Source organism: Malania oleifera, chromosome 1, assembly GCF_029873635.1.
Source record: "Malania oleifera isolate guangnan ecotype guangnan chromosome 1, ASM2987363v1, whole genome shotgun sequence".
NCBI lineage: Eukaryota > Viridiplantae > Streptophyta > Magnoliopsida > Santalales > Ximeniaceae > Malania > Malania oleifera.
In genome coordinates, this window is record NC_080417.1 from 75,577,134 (window position 1) to 75,595,067 (window position 17,934).

At 35.1% G+C, this 17,934-nt stretch overlaps 2 protein-coding genes and 1 non-coding gene across 8 annotated transcripts in view; 1 reads left to right on the forward strand and 2 right to left on the reverse strand.

The window, feature by feature from the left end:
* Window positions 1-491: 491 nt before the first annotated feature.
* LOC131160247 (chloroplastic group IIB intron splicing facilitator CRS2, chloroplastic) overlaps window positions 492-17,934 on the forward strand; it is a 45,245-nt gene continuing 27,802 nt past the window's right edge. For 2 of the 6 annotated variants that reach the window (XM_058115702.1, XM_058115711.1), the window contains exons 1-2: window positions 492-694; window positions 1,197-1,297. The gene's annotated coding sequence lies outside the window, so the exon portion shown is untranslated. Of the gene's footprint in view, window positions 695-1,160; window positions 1,298-17,934 lie in introns of all 6 variants that reach the window. The other 4 variants (XM_058115720.1, XM_058115736.1, XM_058115727.1 and 1 more) reach the window with 4 other exon arrangements.
* Window positions 11,891-17,934, reverse strand: part of LOC131160239 (disease resistance protein RPM1-like) — a 47,763-nt gene continuing 41,719 nt past the window's right edge. Inside the window, exon 2 of the mRNA XM_058115681.1 lies at window positions 11,891-12,182. The gene's annotated coding sequence lies outside the window, so the exon portion shown is untranslated. The remainder of the gene's footprint in view (window positions 12,183-17,934) is intronic.
* LOC131147273 (5.8S ribosomal RNA) lies at window positions 14,065-14,220 on the reverse strand. Its single transcript, XR_009134666.1, has one exon. It is a non-coding gene; the product is annotated as a 5.8S ribosomal RNA (ribosomal RNA).

Genomic DNA, 17,934 nt, shown 5'->3' on the forward strand with positions numbered 1-17,934 from the left:
TTTCAAATCATTAATATAGGGACATTTGTTTTGATTATGAGAAAATTAAGTACTTAGATTTGAGTTTGAATGCGAGGATGCACTAAACTCAAAGTGCATACTGTAGTACAAAAGTTGGAAGTGTGATACTAAGTCTTAACCAACAGAATATATACTAATTGAATTAATGCCTAATAAATGATATATGATGATCAATGAACTTACACATTAGTTGTTATAAACGAAAACAAAATTTTAAATTTGTTAATGGACTTATTTTAATGCAGATAAAAGCAATTCAAATCATTCATCTCATTCAATGTATAAATGGACTCAAGCAAATTGAATTTTCAAGTTCCTAAGAAATGATCCCATTTTTTTCATCCCGTCTACGCCTAGAGAACAAAGATCTAAAGGATGGATATTTATTTTATTTTTATTTATTATATTTCTAATTTATTCCATTTGCTTTCAACACATCTTCTATTTAAATTTATTCTGTATACGTACTCGAAGCCTGTACCAGCAAATTCCATTTCAAAGTGAACTCCAAACAAGCAAACATGTGGATTAGGATTTAGGAACGAATACAAAGCAGCCGCATTTCAGCCTTATCCCTCTCTTTCTCTCTCTCTCTCTCTCTCTCTCTCTCTTTCGCTTGGAAGCAGCGCCGACTGCCGACGTCGGCGGAGAGGCGTGCCGCGTCTGCGAAGAGGTATGCCCCATCTGTCTTTTTTCTCATTTTCTCTCTGGTTTCTCTGGTTCTTTCCACGACCCCTCCCTCTCTCTCACGCGTATCTGCCAAATAGATGAGTGAATGTTAAAAGCGGGCGCTGGGCCGTGCTGCTGAAGCGCGGGCACCGGCGTTCGGCGAATGTGGCCTCGCACAGGTCGCTTTACTTTGGTTGAAACCTGGAGACTCAGACGGCCGTGATACATATATAAATGAAGCCAGTTATACTTCATGTTTTTTGGTTGAAATCTACTCTGTTTTTTAAAGTTAAATGCTGACTATATATTTCCCTGTTCTTCTCCTGATTCGGAAGTCGTTGTCATCTCGATAAAATAAATTGCAGCTGATTGTGCTCAACCGGAAATTCATAACTGTGAAATCTCTTTATTGTTGAGTTAAATTTTGTCAATTTTCTTGAATTTTAATTGCATTTGAAATTGTTTTGAAGTGATATAATTGCTCAGGTGTTTTCCTGGCTTATTAGTAATTGCAGTCTCTCAAGAAGCAGTCCATCTCTCTCTCTCTCTCTCTCTCTCTCTCTCTCTCTCTCTCAGAGGAAGCTTGTTCATCGTATCCACCGTTCAGGTATGGTATCCCTCTTTCCCTCTAAGCTTTTTAATACTTTGCTTAAGCGCCCCAACATATACTCTGTATACATGCATTTTATTTTTCCTTTTTTGTTCTGTATTTTCGATTTCACTTGCTCCGCACACGTGCATTTTCTTTGCTACTTTTTCAGTTTATATAGCATCATTATTATTCTTTATAAATCTGCTATTTGCTAATTCGACTTCCTGATTGACCGCTAGGAGAACAGTAATCTGTTTTTTTTTTGTTTTTAATTTGGTTTGTTAATATCCTACTTAGCTATTTTGTGCCATAGAATATTGTTTTATTTATTTTTAATCTGATTTGCTTAGATGTGTCTTATTTTGCCACGGGCCCCAATTTCTAGCCTTGAAAAATGTCTTGGACTTGCTGCTATTGCCCAGCTTCATCTTCTTTTGATTCTGTTGGTTAAACCAAAAAAAAAATGTTAATGATACTGGCCCCCATTTATTTTGTTCAAGGGATAAGTTTCAAGTTTGATCCAAGTTTCTTAAGGTGAAATTTACGTTCACTTTTAATCTTCATTATGGAATATTGATATTCCAATGTATGGCCTTCAGATTGATGGGATACCACTGGCCATTTATATCTATAAGACTAGGGACCTTAATTAATTATGCATGGGAAACTTAAAAGATTTCTTCTCATTGAAGAAGCCTATTTTTTTTTGGTTAAAATTTTAAAGAAAGCAGAATAATTTATAAGCTCAAAAGGGGAGTACAATCAGAAAAAGAGAGTTAAAAGAATTTTCAAAGCCTTTAACATCTTTACATTTGGCTTTGATGTCAGTAAGAATAGTTTGTACAATAGAATCAGTCTTGAAAGGAGTTTGCTCGAGTATCATGGAATTTTGGGCCCTCTAAACTTGATATGCAGCAGCCCTCAGAGAACTTTTCTTAGTGGCTGAAGAATTCCTGCCAACGTAGAAAATCTGGAGACTTCATCATCCTGACTGGTGTGTGATCTTGGAATGTGGAGAGCAGTAGATGCAGTTGCATAAACTAGTTTAGTAAGGGAACAGGTAAACAGAAGATGATTTGTGTCTTCAAGGACAGTTTCGCAAAATCTACAAATAGAGCTGGAACTTTTCCCCCTTGCTGGTCCCAAGCAGATTTGAAAGAGAAGCTGCCAGATGATGCTAGACTCCACTAGACAGAATCTTCTATAGTTTTGTTTGGGAGGAAGTCCAAACTAGCCTTGAAAGCAAGGAATTAGGAGAAATCCTTTTGGGCTAGGTCCAGCATTGCCCCTGGATCATATCAGCAACTCTAGCACTAGAAGGGAGGCCCATCTCAACTGGAATGTGATTTCTGAAATGGGTAATCAGTAGGGTGTGTGGATGCCGGTCATTCTATAGTCCAATAGAGCCTTATAAAAATTTGGATAGCGATTAATTTTATCACCCTATAATATACATACGTTATATATATGTATATATAGTGGGCCAAATAAAGTTTCCATCAGGAGACGTGTCTAACATTCACCCACTTTGCCCACATGACGCAAGGCATTGATATATAAAATCTAAAAAAATTATATTGACCATAAAAGAACAATATCCAAACCATCTAGTCAGAAAAGCCTCCTTCTTAGTTGGAAAATATCAATGCATGAATCATGGTGGTCATTTTCTTTAGTAAAATACCTCATTTTGTTTACAGTGTATGGCATTCTCTTGGAAAGTACTCAATGAGGTAAAATTATTATTTTATGAATGAATTTCTAACAACTATTCATGATCCCTCTTAATAACCCTAATGGATACACAATTTATGACAAAGCTTATGTGCACAAATGTCATAAACTTATAAATAAATAGGCTCATATGCTCCACCTGAGAAAGCAAAAATTACTCATTTAAGGAGCTGATATTTCCCATATGCTCCACCATGACCTCTATGAAGTGTAGCTAGCAGCCTGCAAAAAGCTTTAGTGATATGGTCTGCAAGCATGAACTTAGTCTTTATGTCTCAATAGCTCGTCATTGTTCTTGACTCTCTCTCTCTAACAGCAAGATGCTTAATGTCAATGTGTTCACTTTGTTGTCACTCATAATTTTTACAAAAGAAAATTACAGCTATAGTATCACAATGAAAGTTTACTCATATATGAAATCAGCAATCTTCAATTCTGTGATAAAATTTTGTGGCAATAGTTCCTGTGATGTAGTTTTGTTGTGTTCAATGAACTTTGCTTCCATAGTTGAAGATGCAACTATCACTTGCTTAACACTTTTCCAAGATATGGCACCTCTAGAAACAAGAAAAATAAATCTTCTAGTGGACTTTGTAGCATTAAAATATTGAGCAATATATGAATCTAAATAACTAACCACAGAACGTTGGTAAGATGAAAATCCTTGGTGCCTTGAAAATACTGCTACATTCTTAGCTTCTTTCAAGTGTTCTAGTGTTGGCTTACTTTGATATCTAGCCAGCATTCCTACTGCAAACCCAATGTCACAACTGAAATGCATACACTGAACTGCCAATTATAGAAGCGTAGGATGTGTTTTTCCTATGATCTTTGAAAGTGTTTGCTGGCAACTTATTGAGACTAAATTTGTCACTTTCTATTTATGGGGCTGTTGTAGATGAATAAGAACTCATTCTGAACTTTGAAAAATCTTTTCAGTGTAAGCTTCTTGAGATAGTCCCAATGTCCTTTGGGACTATCTCTGTCTATGATGTAAGAGGCTTCACCCATATTATCCATTTCAAAGTTTGAGGAAGAAAATCTTTTGTATCATGCAGCAATCCCTGGCTGCAAGTGAAATATCATCGACATATAGTACTATGAAAATGTATTTGCTACCACTGATTTGGCAGTATATAGATTGATCAACCTTGTTCTTCATAAAGCCATATGAAGTAATTTTGGAACTGTAAGTGCCGGTGAGAAGCCTGTTAGCTATATATGGTTTTTTTAAGCCGACAATTGAATGATTATCTTGATAAAAAAAATCTTGAGGCTGGACTATATACACCTATTCCAGAGGATCACTATTCCAAAAAGATGCTTCCACATCCATTAGATGCAACCCTAATCAAAATTAACCATCAAAGCATGATCACTCTAAAAAAACCCTTTTTAAATAGTGGAGAAGATGTCATGGCGATTGATGCATTCTCTTCATGTGAATTATTTGGCTGCCTGTATAGCCTTATATGGTTTGAATTTACTAGATGAGTTTCCTTTGGCCTTATAAACCCATACTACCCAGAGGTTCCTTTTGGTCACTCAATAAGATCCCAAACTTGGTTCTTAGCCATCAACTCCATCTCTTCCTTCATGGCAGCATACTACTATATGGAATGTTGTCATTCATGGCGTGTGAAAACAAATTAAAAACATCCTTAAGTCTGACGCATAGTCTTAGAAAAAGCGTGGCGGGCCACGTAAGGGTAATGTAACAGTTGTAGTTGTTTTGGGTGTCATATAATGCGTAATGGATGCTACATCTGTTAATTTATTTATGGCATTAGCAAACTTGTTAAAACTTATAGATAGGCATGTTTTAACTCCAAAATCTCACACACTAATGTCTTGAATGATGTTTAACCAACATTTTTAATCAAAGTAGATATATCATATGGCAAGTATGATGAATGTTAAGTTGGTTAGTTTGCCACTAAATGGAGATTTTCCTTGTTACTATTACAGTGTTACTAATCACTATTTTATTGATTATAAATATAATTTAATCTAAGAAATAATTAAATAATGAAACATAAAAATGGATCAATTTTTCATAGCATAATAATCATATAAAAGCATAAACATCTAATAAGTGTTAAGTGGCATGGAGCAAAGACTAGAGATTGCTTCGATTTCAAATTAAGTTTTAATATATATATTTTTGGTAATAGAAGGATAAATATGTGTGTTACAAATATAATTTATATCAACAACAAAAACTTAAACTTATGATTTTTGTTCTCCTACATAATAGATGATTTGCTCATGTTCTATGAATTTAAGTTTAATTCTCGACTAATTGAAGTATGACGAATATAGTTTACAAATCTGTTTCAATTAAAAGCTTGACATGTTTTTAAAAGTACAAAATTACCGTAAGAAATTGTTAAAGCAATTCACAAGAAGTTTGGGGGCATAAAGCAGTGTTAGATAGTAATGGCATGTAGTGAACCATAACTGCCATTACAAAACTGTAATGGATTGTATTGGATGATATCGTTTCTATGAATGCAAATTAAGGACACCTATGTGATATCATCCCTTAGTGGTTTCGGAAGGTGCCAATATTGTTACATGACAGTAACGCTGTAATGCTGATTTTTGAATCTATACTCTGACGTCAATGTCTGTTTTTGGCATACAACATAATCATAAAAAAAGGGCAGTTTCTTTATTCTTGTTGATTTTCTTAATTCTATTTCTTCCTTTAGAAAATTTTGTGAAGTGGACTTGATGTTGCCATGTTCCTCATAGGCTGATTATGTGTGAATTGGTTGCTCTTGAATGACGTTGATTACCTTGGACAACTAATTCTTTAATTGATGTCTCAACAAACACCCGTTCTTCCTTAAGAAACAACATTGTGAGGAAGATTACTCCCACTCACCTCAAAATCCTCAAGAAACTTAGGGCTTGTTTGGTGCTGCCATAAATAACTATGGAATTGGAAACTAGAAATGATAATTGAAGACTAGAAAAAGAAAGTAAAAATTGAAAACTAGTAACATTTAATATTTTCAAAACTAAAACAAATTGAAGGCTGAGTGAAGTAATTTATATTTTTGCCCTTGAATCTAATAACAATTAAAAAATGAGAAAAAGAATAGAAATCTAAACTATGTAAATTTAAAAAGTATTTAAAGAACAACTAGAAATTAATTGTTTTTTATTTAATTACTGTGTTTTTTATATCACTTTTTAGTGCTCCAAGAAATTGGAAGATGGTAAAAATGATTATTTTGATTGACTTTTATTAATTTTTCAAGTTTTTATAAATTTTATGGACATTCCTATTTTGAACATATTTAAAGTCACATGGTTATTTATTTTAATTTTTATTAAAAATTATTATATTGAACGAATCATTTAATCTGTGAAAGTCAATTGTGGATATTAAAGGATTGTAGCGACAACATGCAAAAACAACTGAAAACCATAAAATTTGGTTTTCAATTTAAACTGATTATAGAAACAAGAAAGAGCATGTTCCTCATTGTATAAAAATGAAAATAGAAAATAGAAAATAGAATACTGGAATGATACCAAACAGTTTTTAGCATTTTTGGCTTTAACAATTCTAGGCATATGTGAGAGACAGTAAACTTCTATCCCTTACCCACTGTTTTGTTTGCAGAATCAGGGCTGGAACTGGATTGTACTTCTGACCGTGATTTTCATGTTTGGTTTGCGTAAATGATGGTGGAATTGCATTCCTTGGAATGCTGATTTTCCATTCGGATGGTGATTCCTCCTCTTCCCATTAGGAATTGCAATTCCATTCCTGCCTCTTTTTTTTGAAAGACAAATCCTCGTTAAATAATAAATTCTAAAAATATACATGTTGACCATTTTTCAGCCGTACCACAGAATGATGAAAATAACATATTATTATTATTATTATTATTATTATTATTATCAGAATATTTTATTATAAAAATAATAAAAAAATAATAATGCGACAAAATTGATAAGAATAATAATGGCTGTTAAAATAATACTACTATTATAATAACAACAGCTCTAATAAAAATATTAATTAGTATTATATAATAACAGTAAAAAATAATAATGACAGCAACAATATATTTATCCTAAAGACAGTAAAAAATAACAACATGACTACAATAATAATAAAATAACTATTATTATAATTGTAAGAATGATACTTATAACAACAACAATGCTATCTAAAAGAAAAAAAATTATAACAGCAGCAACAACAAACCAAGCCTCAAGTCTCACCAGGTGAGGTCGATTACATGAATCATTTTCTACTAATTTACATTATTGTTGATAATTTCTTCCGACAATGTAAGAGCTATTAAATCATTAGTCACCATCTCATTCCAAGTTATTTTAGGTTTACCCTTTGCTTTTATACTACCACTAACAATAACTAGCTCACTTTTTCTCATTGGTAATTATCAAAGTTATGGCAAAAAAAAAAGAAAAAAGAAAAATAGTAATTAGATTAATAATATAAGAGCAATAGTGGTTTGTTATTATTATTCTTATTATTGTTTACTGAAAATGACATGAAAATCCAAACAAAAAAATTTATTTATTATAAAAAATGAAAAAATATATTCTGATCCAAAAATGCAAAAAACTATAATAAAAATTAATGTTGAATTGAAGTCATATTAAATTTTTTTTTTTTAAAATTAAACAATTTTATATTAGGGGTGTTTATTGAAAAATGACATTTTCATTCCATTATGGCCACTAGAGCGAAATTTAAAGACAAGAGACTTTGTGACCCTATAATTGGCAGATTTGAAAGGAAGTTGGTAGGATGGAAAAGGAATTAATTGTCAAAAGGGGGCAGACTCATGCCCCCTGAGAGCACTGTTTCCAATCTTCCAGTCTACTTTATGTCTCTTTTACCCATGCCCAGTGCTGTAGCCAAAAGATTCGAAAGCATACAAGGAAGATTCTTTTGGGGGAATATGGGCAAGGGCTTTAAATATCATCTTGTTAGATGGGGGGTTGTCAAAGAACCCATGCAAAAGGTAGGTTTAGGCCACAGATCTCTTCTCACCTTCAGTAAGGCTCTCTTGTGGAAGTGGCTTAGGAGATTCATGATTGAGAAGGAGCATCTCTGGAGAGAAGTCATTGCCAATAAATACAGCTTCCATCACAATGGCTGGATTTCAAAAGAGGTGAACGAACCCCACAGCACAGGAGTCTGAAGATACATCAGGAGAGTATAGAGTAACTTCCGTTCCATTTTTTCCAGTTGTGAAATGGGGTTTGGCATGACATCAACTGTGGTGAATCCCAGCTCAGTACCAAATACCCCTCTATCTTTAGGCTAGCTTGCAAAAAAGACGCCCTTATTAGCCAGCACTTGAAGTTTTCTAGTCAGGGGATGATTTGGTATATTCCTTTGATCAGGAAATTAGGAATGCTTTTGATTGGGAGATGGATATTCTGACAATTCTTCCATTACCTTTATAAAATTCAGTCTTAGAACACCTCCAATAAGCCAAAGTGTCCTTTAACAAAGATGGTATTTTCAGTCACTTCTTACTTCAAAGTCCTAGCTCCCTGGTGGTTTGCAGCTTTTAATTTCCCTTGGGTTCTCAACTAGAAAACAATAGCTCCTTCAAAGGTCTCCTTTTTCATATGGGAGGCAACTCTTGGCAAGATCCTTACCTGATTGTATGATCATAAAATCGATCGTATTGAAATAAACCAATGTATAAGTGATACTAAATATGATCTAAAACTATATTATATCAAGGACTTGATTAATAATTATGCCAATTGATTAGTTATCTTAGTACTGAGTAACATGAACTTGAGGGTGACTCTGATACCAAATTTAAATATAGTCAATATGCAGCTGAGTACATACTATCCTCCAACCATTGTTGCTCAATGGATAAGCTTCAAGATTGATCCAAGTTTTGCAATCAGCGAAGTAGCATTCTTTTTTAATCTTCTGTATAGAACAGTGATATTCTAATCTATGCGGTTTCCTTGTGACCTTCCAATTTTCCAATTGATGGGATATCGTGTGCCTTTTATATCTGGAAGGTTAGCGACCCTAATTAATCATGTGGAGAAATCTTTAAAGACGTTCTCTTGTTAAAGAAGTAACACATTACATACATTCCACTTGAGACTTGCAGGAATTCGAATACCAATTGATTTATGACCCAATAAATATACACACACTCATGAATTTACTTGTGTTACATTGGGGCACATTAATTCTCCTTTGGGAGAACTATCTGACAAAATAGTGCTGTAGGAATTAGGATTTGAATAATTTTTTGGGCTGTTGATTTGATTACAAATATTCATTACTGTGAGTTGGTCTCTTGACTTGAGCAACTATAGTAGTTGCTTAGTTTGTTAGTCTACTATGCTATCTTCAATTGTGTTAATATGTGTGTATGGGATTACAATGTGTTAGTATTTTGCTTCTAATTTGAAGTAAATTGGTTTGTGATGAAATGGTAAGGAAAATTTATGGCCCATGGGCTAGGCTTGAAGGGTGATCCAGTCAAGGTTTGATCTGCACGTTGCTCAAAGACAAATGAAAAATGACTGCTTATTTTAGAGCCACTTGTTATGTGACATTGCTTCTTCGGCCTGAACCGAGAAATCCCTTAGATATGATGCAAAATGGATCTTGTTCTATTGTTGATCTGAGATTTCTCTATGAAAAATATGAATCGGAGTTTGAAGAAGGAGCCCTCGACCCACAACAGATAGAGGAGGATTTATTGACTAGAAAAAATTCTGAAAACAAAAGCTTGAAACTGAAACTGAAACTGAAATTTGGAAGCCAGAACCCATTTGGTAATGTTCCTAAAACTGAAAACAAGAACTGAAAAGACCTGTTTTATTGTCTGCTCTTTAATTTCCTGGATCAAACAACTGAGCGTAGTTTAAATGATTTGAGATTCCAATAAAACAAGATTCAAGTATAAATTGTCATGAAATAGAATATTGTTCTCATATATTCTATAAAGGTCAATATATGTTGTATTTACATTGAAATCATGTTTTGCATTACATATAGTCTAGTATAAATTCTAAAATTCCGAAGTGGCAGCTGGTTCTTCAATTGCATTAGGTCATTTGTACTTGACATCATATCAATAACATCATTTTGAATTATAGAATCTTCCATCTTTGGAATTTAAATAATTATATTTCCGCAATATAAATACTTAAGAAAACAAATGTCAATAATTATCAACAAATATCAATGTATAAATCCTAAGAGAAAACATTCAGAGTTAAAAAACAAATGTCAATAATTCTCAACAAATATCAATGCATAAATCCTAAGAGAAAACATTCAGATTTATTATAAAAGCATTAGCTTCATTATTTTCAGATTAATAAAATAAAATAAATACCTGTAATTCTCCACATATATCAATACATAATAACTTCTTAAGGAAGAAAACATTTAGATTTATTTTAATAGAACTAGGTCTATAAAAGCAGACTTAGGTTCTATGATATTAATGAAAAAATCTGGATTATGCTTTGGTGTAATTTTTGAATGGGCTGAACCAAGTCCCACCCCATTTGCCAGCTCAATTGTCCCATGTCTGTCGCTATGGTAGCATCACAGTATGACCCCCAGCACCTGCTCGAGCTTGTGCAGTGGCTTGCCAACTGCACCCACCTTTTTCATGGGTGGGTCTGCTGCCTTACAGAGAGAGTTCTTTGAGGAAGTTAAGGGCAGGGGTCTGCTGCCTTACTGGAAAAAAGTTCTTTGAGGAAGTTTAGGACAAAGCTTTGCTGGTGAGTTAGTGCTCACAATTTCAGGTTCTTATCCTGTGGTGGATGCTTTTTTGAGCTGTTGTGGGTAGAACTCATGATAGAGAGCATATTGCAGGTGCTTATGATGGGATGCCTTTTTTTGTTTTTGTTTGTGCAGAGCAGAATGATGGATGACTTTGTTTTCACAGTGCAGAGCATGACCTGGAGTATGGGCTTGGGAGTGGGGGACTAGGATGGAGGTTAATCATGATGTGAAGTGACAGGAGATTGAAGCTTTGGTTGGGGAGATGATGGAGGGGGAGGGAGGGAAGAGGGTGAGGAAGAGGTCATGCATTCTTGAGTGCAGAGGTTGCCTAAGTGTTTCATTCTGCCTTCTAGAGGCAAAACAGGGATTTGACAAAATGGACTCACTGTTCACTTGTTGGTTTATGTGGCCTGTCAGCAGATATGCAATTGCAGGATTTTTTTTTGTTGAAATTTTAGGGAGTTAAATGCCAAGGATTGTAGTTTGGGGTGCAATGTGCAATTTAGTGAAAGCTGAGGGGCTAGTGTTTAATTTAGCCTTTTATATAAGTGTAATTAATATGTATTGCATATTATTGGATAACAAGTTCAATAACATAGAGAGGCATCATTTTATGTATTTTCCTGATTTCTTGGCACATGGAAAACGTTATCTATGTGAACAACAAGAATTCTGGATAACCACTGCTCTATCCTGGTGCAGAAATTGCACTGCATTTATGATTAATACAAAAGGGGCTTGAGTAAATGAAATGTTTGTTATACTTTAGCATGTTAATTATATATTATTGTGTGTTATATGTATGTGTATGTGTCTGTATATATATTCTTTTAGACATATTTTATATGGTTAAATATTTGAGATAAAAAACTTGAATCATTGATTAAGCACCAAAAATTGATTGCTTGAATGGTAATGTTTTGGAATTGTCATATTAAGATATTTTGTAAGTTTGAGATACTATTTATGCTCAAATATGGAGCTTTGATGATTTTGTCAAATATCTGCCTTTTTTACCAGACAGTATTGTCCTAGTAGACAGGTTTTTTTTTTTTTTGATAACAAGAGAAGAAATTTCATTTATAGATTAAGAATATACAAAAAGGAGAAGAATATATCTCCCAACTGTCAATCTGGGACAAGCTTGAAAGAAAATTCAGAAAACAGCATAAGAAAGAAAAAGAAACAAACAAACAAAAAAAGACACGGCTTGCATAATAAAGTCATCGGATATCACCAGTCTTGTTGAACATCTGAGAAGCTTACTCCTTTTAAATGCCCATAACCAACACACCACTGTCACAGGATGAACACTTCACACCTTGCGAAGGGCTGTGCGGCACTAGCTGAAGCACTCTTGCTTAACTAATTAGCTGCTGAAGGATACTGCAGTTTACCACAAGAACACATTCAAAGCAATGAATGAAAAGTAAGCTGAAGCAGTAAGCAATTCATGAAAGCAAATGAAAAGCATGTGGTAAACATTGAAGCAACATAATTCGTTAACAACACATGCGTAGGCAATGTGTGTTTAGTGAGGGAAGGAAGTAGGCTTAGCATGTTTACAAAATGCTATTGAGCTTTACAAGATTAATGAACACTCACATTCCCTTAAAGAGCTTTGTATCCTATTTTAGCTTTGGCACTAAGAAACATCAAAATGACCAAGGAGTCATACTCCCACTTTATATTAAGACATGAACATACTCGAAGCATAAACCTGTACTGCTATTTACATGATGGTAATTGACCCCATGCACACAAGACAAGCAGTCACAGGCAAGCATAATGCACCGAACAAGCTTGGCTCTTGACATTTGATGCTAGGTAATGAATCTTTTCCCAACTAGCAAACAACTTTTTCTGCCCTAAAAAAATACGTGAATTATGTTCCAACCATAACCTCCACAACAATGCAAAAGAAAAAAAAGACTAGTGTGTTTCCGTAATGCATCCTTGTCACTTTTTCCTTCCAAAATCATGAATGAAATAGCTAAAAAGCCCTCCAGAAAATTTGGGCAAACCCAGCTCTCTGCCAATAATCCAAATAAATTCTTCCACAATCTCTAGGAAAAATTACAAGGCGGAAAAATATGAGATGCTGTTGCTGAATTATTATAACAAAGCACACAAACATATAGAGAGAGTGCCTTTAATGATCTCCTAATCTGCAACAAGTTGTTGGTATTGATTCTATTAAGAAAGATCAAAAGCCTTGATTTTTGGGGAGAACTTTGGCCTTTAAAATAGTAATACAGGAGGAGACGAAACATTATAATGGGTCGATAGCTCGGAAAATGATTTTCATAAATACACCCTCGAGGATCCAAGGACCAAGAACGAGAATCCACTCACAAAGAAGTGTTACATTTATTCAACAAAATCAACAAGGAGGGCAACTCATCCATCTCCTTATAATTAAGAGATATTTGAAAATGAAAATCCCAAGAAGCCAAAGAATTGCTTGAATCAACAACAGAATAAGAAATAATGCTATTTTGCCTTGACCTCAAACGTAAGAGACGAGGGCAAGAGGTGGACAAAATTACATTTCCCAACCAAAGAGCTTTTCAAAAATGAACAAGAGAACCCTTTCCCACCAAAAATATGATATGGGGAATGAAAAGGGGACAATTTTTAGAGATAGATCTCCGTGGGCTCTTTGAAGAACATCTAAAATCCAATTGGTATCCCACCCATTTCTCATTTAGCCCAAACTTGCTTCTAATGACTCTATGCCAAGGGGAAGAATCCTCTAGGGCAACTGTCAAAGCCATTTAGCTAAGAAAGTAGTATTTTTAGACACCAATTTTCCAATACCCAACCCCCCCTCCAAGGGACTTGGGCTCGGTCCGTCGCTGAGGGCGCTTTTACAAACTACAATTCGAACAACATGGCTGTCTGATTCTCAAGTTGGGCTTTTCCCAGTTCACTCGCCATTACTAAAGGAATCCTTGTAAGTTTCTTTTCTTGTGCTTATTTATATGCTTAAACTCAACGGGTAGCCCCACTTGATCCGGGGACACGATAGAGGTATTGTTTATTAGAAAAGTGCTAAAGTGTCAAGAGAGATCCCTATGTCGACACAACTCAAATGACGGAGCATGACACAATGGATAGGTCTAACAACCACTAATTGCCATACAATGTGTCGTCTAGAACTTATATTTTCAACCAACCGCCCACAACTAAGTGCGTGGGAGGTCACCCCTCAGTATCCCACTCCTAACAATATTTTATGGGAGAGGGTTTGGGGTGACCCATCATGTGACACCCAGGTTGACGTGCCCTCGACTGAATGGCTTCGGGCACAGCTTGCATTCAAAGACTCGGCGATTCATGGGATTCTGCAATGGACACCAAGTATCGCATTTTGTTGCATTCTTTATCGATGCGAAAGCCGAGATATCCATTGTCGAGAGTCGTTATGGTTCAAAATCAAACACATCCCATTGCATGCTGCAGACAAGGCAACAGGAGAATGTTCTTTCATTTCAATTCCTTGGCGTAGGTTGTGCCAGGGTTATTGTGAGACTCATTGAAATGAGCATGCACACAAACATGATTTCGCACTCAATACAAGAATGGGGAGCACATGTGTTGCAATGTTTAAACCGACGAAGGTGGGGTGAGCACATGACAATCACCATTATGTAAATAATATGTTTGTGGGTCATTCTTTAACAAGTTTTGACAATGATCCTTCTGTTGTGCCGGACACCCCACTTATGCCAAATACCAATACTACAACTATTGCTATTGAATATAAAAGAAAATTAAAGCAATGCAGAAACTAATAATAAAGCAATAAAAGGAAGAAGATAAGAAATTTACGAGGTTCGGTATAGAATTACTTACGTCCTCGGGCGCCGATGATCAATCCACTACTTCTTGACAAAGTACAACTTGGAGGTGTGTTTTACAAATGAAAAGTTGAGCTCTTTATATAGCTTCAACTTCAAGTCTAAAAAACACTTCTCTCCAATGTGGGACAAATAATATAAAAAATTCAAAACAACCTTTTATACTAAGGTGTAAGTATTCTACCAATGTGGGACAACAAAACAACAAATCTCCACCTTGACGATAAATTCAACAAAATTTTCAATCACCAACATTTTCTAGAGTTCCACATCATCGGCGCCTTCCAAAAATACTCAGATTTGCAGGATATTGATCAAGTTCAAACAATGTTTGAACTTGATTGTTGTCACAATCTTGGTCAACATATCTGCGGGATTTTCAGTTGTAGCAATCTTCTGAAGAAGTATCTTGCCTCCATCAATAATATCCCGCATAAAATGAAACCGAACATCGATGTGTTTCATTTGTGCATGGTAGACTTGGTTCTTTGCCAAGTGAATAGCACTCTAGCTATCACAGAATATAACCATGTGTTTTTGAACAACTCCCAAATTTTCAAGTAAACCCTGCAACCAAATAGCTTCCTTAACAGTCTCTGAAGCTACCATGTACTCTGCTTCTGTTGTAGACAAAGTAATGGTAGACTGTAAGGTAGACCTCCAACTCACTGGACCATTAGCAAATGTAAAAATATATCTAGTAGTTGATCGATGTTTATCCAAATCACCTGCAAAATCCGAATCCACATATCTAAAAACACGTTGATCAATAGTATTATTTTTCTCAAATACTATACCAATATCAATCGTATTCATAATATATCTCAAAATCCATTTCACAGCTTGCCAATGTCCTTTACCCGGATCATGCATATACTTGCTCACCATACTAACAACTTGTGAAATATCAGGTCTAGTACAAACCATTGCATACATCAGACTACCAACAGTACTTGCATAAGGAACCTGTGACATATACTTACGTTCCTCATCTGATTTAGGAGATAAAGTAGCACTAAGTTTGAAATGAGGAGCAAGAGGAGTGCTTACTGGTTTTGACTGCTCAGACATGCCAAAACAACTGTACTACCTTCTTCAAATACTGCTTCTGAGACAAACTAACTCTTCCTTTCATTCTATCTCTGCGAATCTCCATGCCAAGTATCTTCTTTGCTTCACCAAGATCTTTCATCTCAAACTCTTGATTTAACTGACTTTTCAACTTGTTGATTTATTCCCTATTCTTTGAAGCTATCAACATATCATCAACATACAAGAGTAAATATATAAAAGATCTATTTTGTAGTCTGCGAAAATAAACACAATGATCATGTTTATTTCTTATGTACTTCTGACCCATCATAAACTGATGAAATCGTTTGTACCACTGTTTTGGAGACTGTTTTAAACCATACAATGATTTGCCCAGTTTACATACCCAATTTTCTTTTCCAGCAACTTGAAATCCACCTGGCTGAGTCATATAGATTTCCTTTTCCTAATCACCATATAAAAATGCAGTTTTTACATCGAGTTGAACTAGTTCAAGATCAAATTGTGCTACCAAAGCCAACAAAATTCGAATGGAAGAATGTTTAACAACTGGAGAAAATACCTCATTATAATCAATGCCTTCCTTCTGTGCGTAGCCCTTAGCTACCAATCTAGCTTTGAAGCGAACATTATTTGCATTTGGAAATCCTTCTTTCTTTACATAAACCCATTTACAACCAATTGCTTTCTTACCCTTAGGTAGCTGGGCTAGCTCCCAAGTCTGATTCTGATGAAGAGACTGCATTTCTTCATCCATTGCTTTTTTCCACTTGTCTGATTCAGAGTTCCTCATTGCTTCTTTGGAAGTGTAAGGAACATTATCATCCACAACTAGAAGTGCATAGGCCACCATATCAGTATACCGAGTAGGTTTTCGAATTTCTCGTCTTGGCCTTTGAGAAACAATTGATTCTTATTGTTGTGAAGATTCTCGAATTGAAATCTCCTCTTCTTGTACACTATTCCCCACCGTAACTGGAGAGTTAACTTGTGTAGTTTCATTTCTCACTGGGTTTCCCAAAATTGTCTCAACCTCCACCTGCTGTTGAGTACCACTGGTCTTCTCTTCAACTCGTGACTCCTTATGTATTGTTTTCTTCATCATCGCAAGTTCATCAAAAGTTACATTTCTACTTAAAATCATTTTTTTCGTCTTTAGACACCAAAGACGGTATCCTTCCTGCACTTATCCCCAAGAATATTGCTTTCTTGGCTCTTGGGTCCAACTTAGATTCTTTGACATGATAATAAGCCATAGTACCAAATACATGTAAAGAATCATAATCACTAGCCGCCTTTCCAAACCATACCTCATAAGGTGTTTTTCCTCCTATTGCAGATGATGGTAGACGATTGATGAGATGACACGCATATTTAACAGTCTCAGCCCAAAACCTTTTGTCTAACCCAGCATTAGACAACATACATCGAACTTTCTCCAGCAAAGTCCAATTCATATGCTCTGTCACCCCATTCTGCTGTGGTGTATTTCGAACTGTGAAGTGTCGAGCAATACCTTCATCCTGACATACCTTCATAAACGGGTCACTTGTGTATTCACCACCATTATCTGATTTGAGCCGTTTAATCTTTTTGCCAGTTTGAGTTTCAACTAATTTTTTCCACTTAAGGAAAATATCACACACTACGTTTTTATGCTTCATAGAATACACCCAAACTCTTCTAGAAAAATCATCAACAAAAGTGACAAAATAATGCATACCACCCAACGAAGCCGTTTTTGTGGGTTCCCATACATCTGTATGGATGTAGTCTAAAATACCTTCAGTCTGGTGGATTGCTATGCCAAATTTCACTCTAGTTTGTTTTCTCACAATGCAATGCTCACAAAATTCAAGTTTGCACACCTTTGCACCTTTTAACAAACCTCGCTTAACTAATTGTTGCAAAGATTTTTCTCCTGCATGTGCTAATCGCATATGCCATAACTTGGTTGTATCTGAACCTGCATCTTTCTTAGAAACAACAGCTGTTGAACCAATAACTGTACTACCTTGTAAATAATACAAGTTATTTTTCCTTATTCCTTTCATCACCACCAGGGCATCTGATTTAATCTTTAAGGTTCCATCTTTCAAAGTGATAGTGAACCCTTTAGATTCTAAGGCACCCAATGAAATCAGATTCTACTTTAGGCTTGAAACATACCTAACATCAGTCAAGGTCTTAATAGTTCCATCTTGACATTTCAACTGTATTGA